Source organism: Dendrobium catenatum, unplaced genomic scaffold (assembly GCF_001605985.2).
Source record: "Dendrobium catenatum unplaced genomic scaffold, ASM160598v2 fragScaff_scaffold_1557, whole genome shotgun sequence".
NCBI lineage: Eukaryota > Viridiplantae > Streptophyta > Magnoliopsida > Asparagales > Orchidaceae > Dendrobium > Dendrobium catenatum.
In genome coordinates this window covers 6360208-6369649 of record NW_021320019.1, presented here as the reverse complement: position 1 = coordinate 6369649, position 9442 = coordinate 6360208, and positions in this window count along the sequence as shown.

Here is a 9442-nt window from a genome sequence, read left to right as displayed (position 1 = left end):
GTAGGGGGCTTTTTTTTTTAAATTAATAATGGAGTTCTATTTTAAAACGATTTTTTTAAAAATAATTTTAGAAAATTTTAATTTAATTATACCTGAATAAAATAAACTTTATTAGAACTTTAAAAATTATTAACATATATAAAAATACAAATTAATTATTATTTAAGAAAAAGTTTAATTTTTTTTAAGAAAAAGTAGGGGCAAAATATGCCCAATTTCATTCCAAAAATAAAATGTTACAAAAAGATACAAAAATTTTGTAAGGAAAAATAAAGAAAAACTTACAAAACTATAGAAGGAAGAGATAAAAGAAAACTAAAAGAAAGTCTAAACCCAATTAAAACAAAGCTCCTTAGAAAGGATAAAAAAATTAACCAAAAAAATTAAGATTCAAAAGGCAATCTTAAATACAAAAGAAGGATAAAAAATAGTAAAAAAAAAATCTTTTAGCTACCAAACAAGAACCAATCGTAGCTCAAAAGATCCACCAACAGGATGGCTGCTCCATACCCAAAGAATAGCTCTTCCAATAAAATCGCTCCCAGCTAACAAAAGAATAAGCCAACACCAAGCAATCACCAGGCCAACCTCCAATTAACTAGGCTCTCACCATGAACAACCACCTGCTCCAAAAAAAAATTATCAACAGAAAAATAGCACCCAAAAAAAAAATCACCAAAGAACAATCAAAACTAAAAAGCCAACACCCTGCTACCACCATAACCAAGCCAAAAACTGGGCCAAACCAACATAAGCTCCTAGCTAAAAGAACAAACTAAGTCCAAGCAAAATATCAGCCCAACCTCCAATCAACACGGCAAACCACCATGAACAACAACCTACTTAAAAAGAATCTCAAAGTACAAACAAATGTAAAAAGCACCCAACAAACACCAGAAATAGGCTAAACACCGGGCCAAACCAACAGAAGCTCCAAACACAAAAGCCCCCAGCAAAAAGAAAAACAAGAACAAGCCATCCAATAAAAAGACTCGGTAAAGGAAATTCCCAACAAACAATCCAACTTTGGTTGCTAGACTTTACCATCCAAGGAAACACCTGGTTGCCAAAACAACTATTCAAAGAAGAAAAGAGAAGAAAATTCCAACATCATCGTCAAAGACAAAACCAATAAACCTGTAAAACCCGCAAAAAGCCATTTCAGACTTCGCACGCTTTTCAAAGCGCCGCGACGTACTTTAAGTGAAAAATTCGAAGTTGTCGGATTTCGACGCAAATAATTTTATAAAATAGAGCGCGAAATTTCGATCGATTTGGTATAAAGGACTTATATGTAATCTCGCTTAAATTAGGAGATATAATTGTTGGAAGTTAAGTAATACCCAAACTACCCCTAAGCTTTTAAAATGCCGGAATTACTTAAGTGAGGGCATAAGGGTCTTTTGGCTTTTCCCATTTCTCCCTATTAGGCCAAACCGAGCCCTCCTCCTCCCCCATTCGCACGAACCGAGCGGAACCAAGGGGCGTGAGGCGTGGGTAGGAGCGGCGACGGGTTCTTCGGCGGCGGCTCCGGCGGCGGTTTCCGGCGGCCAAATTTAGGAAAAATCGTGGGGGAGACTAAGGGAAAGCAAAGGTATGCATTAGAACTTTGATTTCCCCTCTCATTCTCATGATTTTTGGAAAAGAAGAAATTAGGGCTTTGAGATATTTTAGGTTTTCTTTGGGTTTTCTTTGAGAGAAGTCTAGGGAAGGTTTAGGGAGAGTTTCTAAACCATATTATGTTGAGTTTTTGTGAATAATGAAAATTTTTGAAATTAAGGTTTGCTAAAAAATTTATCTCCCTTGTAAATGCTTTCACAAATATTGTTTTTAGTAATTTGAGGAAGGTTTTATGTAAAGGCACTTATTGTTTAAGCCAAAAAAAACTTTGAGTTAGGAATTTAGGGTTTCTCCCTAATGATGAAGTTTTTGAATCCTTTTTGACTTCTAATTGATTTAAGGAGGGTTTTGGAAGCTAACCTATAGTTTCTAATTGAAAAACCATGATTTCTAATTTTTGGTTTAATTAATTCCGAAATTTACATGTTTATTTTTATGTCTTGGGTTTAAAGAGAGGATTAGCGTGTTAGACCATATATGGCTTTTGAACTAAAACCTAAACTCAAAGTGGACATGAGGGAGAGATCATATTTTGAGGGAAGGGTTTGTTATAACACTTACACAAACATAGGAAATTATTTCCTTTGGAATTAGGGTTGAGATATTGTGTAGATGTTCGTTATTTATGTTTTCCCCTTGTATATTTCTTTTAGATAATTCGTGAAAAGGAAAAGAATAGATCGACAAAGGAAGGGACTACACAAATTGAGGTAGGTGGGATGAACTTTCTTTTAAATATTAGGTAACTTGTATTTTGTTCTATTACATAGAAATGTTCAATTGGTTTATGTTATTTATGAACTCTTATGGCTCAATTTTTCCCTTGTAAGTCTATGGACAAATGAAGTGATTTCAAATGTTTCTCCTATGCAATGCTTAACTCATGTTTGGTATACACACTCATGTTATACACTTGTTTCACATGATTTCCTTATCTTACATGCAAGAATACATTATGGAAAAGTACATGGAGCATTTCATTTTAAGATTATTTAAGTAATAAATGCATGAGCATGTTGATGCGGGAGTATCACAAGGAAAAGGAAGGCTCTTATGAGCTATGGAAAAGGAAGGCTCTTATGAGCTGTGGAAAAGGATTGGTTCTTTTGAACCTATGGAAAAGGAAATGGCCAATTTATTGTACCTGATCAGTACAAGTGATACTCCTGAGACGGGTGATATGTATATATATATACGTACTAAATTATTATGAATGTTTTTCATACATTGTCATATGTGATTGAGATTAAATGAGCCTCAATGTTTTAAAATGAAAGGAAAGGAAGAAAGGAAATGTAATGAAAGGTTTAAGCATTGGAAAGAAATTGATGTAAAGAAAAATATGTTGTCACTGGAGCATAACTTACTTTAGAATTGATAATTTTCTTGTTAAATTTTCCCTACGCCAGCATGTTGTAGTTTCCCTTTTTCTTCCTATGTTTAAATGAATTTTTATCCTCACCTATTGAGCTTAAAACTCACCCTCGTTGTGGGAATACTTTTCAGGAGGATCCAAAAGAGGGGGTTAGATGACTGATCAGCCACCGCGCACCTACCGTCGTAGGGAGACGACGGGTGGCAGGTTCTTTTGTTATTTTGTTATTTTGTTGATAGATAGAGGTATGTGTAGATTTTTGAAGAGTTATATGGTGATTGGAGATTCAGGTTATAGAAAGAACTCTTGTGTAAACCTCTCTTTTGGAAGGTAAAAGTAATAGAAAAGAATTTTTTTTTACTTGGATTCATAGTGGCTCTTTCATACATGTATTGGAGATGTGTTTAGTTTTGCTAAATTCTTTATGGAAAATTCTATGTAATGTTTTGTTGATTGGTCTCTTTTCCGTCCGATCTCCATTTCCGCCTCGCACTTGCGAGCTAACCGGGCCGGGTCGTGACAAAACCGAAGTAAGAAAATCGAAACCAAACTAGCCAAAATTAGAAACCAAATTAATGAACCAAATGCTTTATTTTGTAATAAGAACCCCAATTAGACACTTTAGACTAAATAACAACTTTAATACTCTTACAAAGAGAGCTGGAACAATAAAATTTACTATCAAACTTCCTGCAATTCCTTTCTTTCTAGATGAAATAAACTGTAGACAGAAGAAATAAATATTTAGTATCTAAAACCTTATATGAATCCCAAATAAATTCTAAGATTTGAACAAGATTAGGTCTAAGCATAAAATAACTTAATCCTCGCACAATATAAGAAATAACACTGAATGAAAAATTACATTAAAAAAAATAAATGATTATGATTTTCATCAGCTTTATAACAAAGGATTCAAGATAGAGGAACAAGTACATTCCTTTTAATTAATAAATCAGTCATTTTCAATCCATTTAAAGTGCCCATCCAAGCATAGCATGAAAATCTCATAGCATACCGCTTATGTCAAATACAAGAGAACCAATCCACTCTAGCATGGTTATTATAAAAAAGAATTATAAAGCATCTTAAAAGAAGGATACATCAGCCCCTCCCAGGAAATATTAGAAATAGCTTGATACTTAATTGAAAGAGCCAAAATATTCAAACTAATATTGCTGGGAACATAATCAGGAATATTCCAAGCAGAAATACTAATGCATTCTCCGATAGATACTTTGAACAAATTATCTGGAGTAACCACACTGAAATCTTGAAGAGCTTTCCCATTTAACCATGGATCCCAATATAAAGACAAAGCACAATTATGTGTAATGTTAAATTAAATATTGCCCTGAATAACTTTAGCAGTAACACAAATATATTTCCAAAACTTATAATCTTTTTGAGAAGAAGGATTTCAACAAGATATATATTTACTTTTAAACCAAGAAGCTAAAAGGTCATTACCATTAAGAATACGCCAAATAAGAGAACAATTGTAAGCATAAGAGAGAGCAACATGATCTGGAATACCAAGTCCCTCTACCTTTTTTGGCTCACAAACCTCTTTCCGAGCAATCATATGAATTTTTCTAACAGTAGCTTCTCTATTAAAAAATTAGAATTGACCTTCTTGATAAATTTAAAATAACTTTTTTGGAATAGAAAGACCCCTAATCCAATAAGCAATAATATTAGGAATATAAAAATTAATAAATTATACTCTAACAACAAAAGATAAGATTTTTGTTTTCCAACCAACAAAGAAAGTTGTAATCTTATTAAGCAAAAACTAAAAATCAACCTGAGAAAGCCTTTTACTTGAAATATGCAACCCTAAATATTTCATAATAGTCTAAGAAGTAGAAATACCCAAAATATGACCAATTTTCTCGAAAATAGAACAACCTTTAGTAAAAATGATAGTACTTTTATCATGATTAACAAATAAACGCGAAGTCCTAGAAAAATAATCCAAAATTTTCTTTAACTTTTCCACATTAGAAATATAAGCTTTACCAAATATAAGAACATCATTCGCATAAAGTAAATAAGAGATAGAAATATCTCCATAACTAATACCCTCAAAATTATCCACTTGAGAATTATCTTCTAAGAGATTATATAAAGCATCCATAAATATATAAAAAAATGTAAGGAGAAAGAGGACACCCTTTCCGAAGGCTAGAAGAAGAATTAAAGAAGCCTTCAATAGCACCATTAATGATAATATAAAAGAAAATATATTCAATACAACCATTAATCTAAGAAATGAAAATACTAGGGAAGCCTTTTTGAGCTAAACTTTTCAAAAGAAAATCTCTAAAAATAGTATCAAAGGCTTTTTGAATATCCAATTTTGAACAAAAGAATTTATCTTTTCTCAAACTGTTGAACTCTCTCAATAACTCATAAGCTAGAATAATATTCTCCATAGCAATCCTCTTTTTGATAAAACCACATTAACTTTCATGAATAATAAAAGGCATTACACCCTGCATACGATTAGCCAAAATCTTTGTAATAGTTTTATAAAAGACATTACATAAAGAAATAGGCCTATAATCCAAAATTTGAGAAGCATTATCATGTTTAGGAATAAGAGTAATTGCAGTTGCTTTAGCAGCCATGGACATATAACCAGTTTAAAGAAATACATAACTGCCTTATAGAAACAAATACCTACAATATCCTAGAAATTCTTAAAAAATTTCAAAAATCAAAACCATCTGGGCCAGGAGTAGAAGAAGAAGGGCCGAAAAAATAACCTTTTTAATTTCTTCCATGGTAACCAGAGCAATAAGAGAATTTAAAAAAAATTCAGGAACTCTCTTACATATCGGAATATTGTAATTAGACGCAAGATCAGGATTTTGAGAATTAAAAAAAAAAATCTTAAAATGATTAAGAAAAATCTCAAAGATGCCTTTAGAATTAGAAATAATATCATGAGAAGTATACAACACATTAATCTTATTCTTGTTCTACCGATGCCAAATTTTAGAATAAAGAAAACCTAAATCATCTTCCCCATAAAAAAGTTATTTAGATTTAGCTCTTAGAATAATCCAAGAAGATCAAAGAGATAAATTGAAATTAAGTTGCTCATTAACTTCTTTAAGAGCCAAATTAGTATCCTTATCCAAAGGATCAACTTGAATTTGATTAAGTAAATATTCCTGAAGCTTTTGTAACCGAGCAGTAGTAGTAGTAGTAACATTCTTAGAAGAAGCCCAATCCTATTGCTTACTTTTAAGAAGACACAATTTACTAAATAGGTCATTAATAGGATTACCATTATGCATTTTAGTAAAAACATCAATAAGCAAATTCCAAAATTTTGATTTTTTACACCGGAAATTTTTAAACAAAAATCTATTTCTCCCCTGCTTCAAATTTTTATTACAAACAATGATTCGAGAATGATCAAAACAATTCAGATTATCCACATGGTTATAGGAATTAGGAAAATCATTCAGCCAATTACAATTGACCAAAACCCTACCTAATTTAATATGAATAGGATTATTAATTTGCTGGTTATTAAAATCCCACAATTTTGAACAATTGAGAGGATTTCCACCAAGTTTCTCATTCAAAAATCTACAACAATTAAAATCCCTTAATAAAATCCAAGGGGTTGAAATATTGCTTGCTAAGCTAATAATATATTGCCATAAAGGCAAACGATCAATAACAAAATAGAAGCATAAACCGCTGTAATAAAAATAGGAGAAGAGGAACCATAATTTAAAGAACCATCAATGAATTGATTAGACATACTTATGCAATTAAAAGAAATACACAAAGTATTCCATTTCAACCAAATTCTCTTAGGAAAAGAAAAATGAAAACTATGACAATTAGCTTCATTTTGAAAAATTATATGCTTTGCATCAAACCAAGCATTATTAACCTGATCCAAATTAACCTTAACTTTAAGAAAAAAAAAATCAACAATAAACTTATTAACAATATTTTTGCATGCATTAACTCTATCCAAGTTATGAAAACCTCTAACATACTAAGAAGCAATATAAGAAAATAGCATTAAAACTTACTAGAAGAGGTGGTTGCCTTCTTGGCGTTTTTGGATCTAGTAAACTCACCAGAAGCTAATGAAACCTTCAAAGAAGATTGCACATTAGCATTATCTTTAGAAAAGCTTATTTCCTACTCATGAATAGTATAATCCTCTTCTTGAGGATTCACCAAATTCTCCTCCAGATTTTGTAGAGTATGAAACTTATTATGTATATTAGAGTGTTTAATTAAGCATCACATCATAAATAGGAGCCTTTAAAGAAGTAGAACATTTTACTAAATCATAAGAAAACTCCTCTGAAGGTAAATTAAGATTAGACGAAGTTTCTTTCAAACTAGAACTTATAACTTCTAAATTTTCCACTACAATATTTTTTGGAAAAGAAACAATATTTTTCAAATTGACATGCTCAGAAGACAAATTGTCTTGCTTGGCTTCCAAAATTTAGAAGTGAGAGAAGATTGCAGATTATGTTCCGAGATAAGAACTTGATCAATAACTTTTTTAGAACAAGAACTTCTGAGATGTCTATTAAGATGAATTCAAAATTTAGAAGAGCAAGATGAAGCCTTCCAAACTTTCCTAGTCCTGCTCCTCCCTCTAATAGATTCAGAATTCAAGTTCCCTTTAACTTTAACTTCCTCTACCTCTTTCCCTTTTGGATCCACAGGATTATAAGGGCATAAAGAGCTAGGATGTATTATCGAACCACATCTAGAACAAGGATTGAGTTTCCAATCATGCACAAGTTTTAAAGAAAAGAAATTCCCAACAATAGATATATATTAACTTCCTCAGGAAGTAGTGATTCCTTATTAATTAAAACAAAAACTCTAGCTAAAGTTAGTCTAGCTTGATCTGTCGTTAAAGAATAAACAGTTATAGGAATCCCTACAAGGCTAGCAATCTTCAAAATACCTTCAGGGGTTCAACAAATTAGAGGTAAATCAAGAATCTTAATCCAAAATGGAATAGAACAAAACTCTTCACGTTTAGGACGGAACAGAGGAGACCAAAGATGTATAATAAATGGTTTTCCAAAGAAAAATCAAGGACCACAAGACCATACTAAATCATAATCTTCATGACAAGAAAGTTTCATTAGAAAAAATCCATCGCTTAACGCAAGAAGAGTTAGGTTACCTTTTAGCTTCCAAGATTTAAGCATAACAGAACGAAGAGCCTCAAAATACAGGCAATTATGCAAAGAGTAGCCTACTAGCATTAAACCCCATTTTCTGAAGCAACCGAGATGTCATCTTCTGAGAAATGAGCACGATTATCTATAGAAGTCATAAAAGATACAAAAAAAAGGTTTATCTGAAGATTGATGAGAAGTCAATATGCCATTCTAAGCTTTAGGAGATTTTGGAGATTTCCCGGACAAGGAGTCCAAGTTTTTCGTAGTCACTAATGGAGGAAATTATTTGGAAAGATCCTTAATAAAACTAAAGAGGTGGAGAAGAATAGAACATGCAAGAGAGGAGAAGCAAAGAAGGTCGCCTAGGGAAAACATAATCGAGCTCATCTAAATCATTTAGCCACAATTTTGACCTCAATGTCCTCTAGCCTACCATGCATGTTGACAATGTTGTTAATTACTCTCCTCAAATAAAAAGCTTCTACTCCACATATTACCATTATGTTGAGACTCTAAGAGGTCTCCCTTCCATCTCACCTTGAGAGCTCTCAACTCTTTCTTGTGGGTTTTGTAACCTTGAACTAGCAGCTAAGGAAAAATAGTGCTCCATCACTGCAAGGAGGAAGTTGGAACCTCCTATACTTTATTTATTACAATAATTTTTCTTTCATACTTGCTTGACTTCAAGTCTTGAATATTCTCAATGTGTCTTGCCACAATCCATTAGAACTTATTCACAACCTACACAAGAGTGAAAAAAATGCTGCTCCCACTTATAGAGTGGTGCTTAGTGGAGGCACATTTTGTCAAAACCTGACCCAATATGACCTGATATCACACAAGTCATTTCATGTCCAATTGTGGTAAGACTGACCTCACGATCTAGTTGGAGAAGTACTGAAACAAAACTTTTAATTTTTGAATGTAATATAAAGTAGAAGACTATTGAATCTAAAAACAATTGACTATATATATTCCATAAATATATACATTATGAAATATAACTACAATAACACTTGGCAACATAAAGCATAACAAAAAAAAAATCATGGCTACAAAGATCAAAACTAATAAAAATACCTACAACACATATCAGAGTATGTTATCTAAAACTACTCAGTTAGCTCCTTACCCTTCCCTTGGCTTGAAAATAGAAGCAAACGGGAATGAGCTAACACGACTTAATTAGTTATCGCATCCTAAAATAAAAATTAATAACTAAAATCAAAAGAACTAAAAAATAATGTGTTATAAAGGT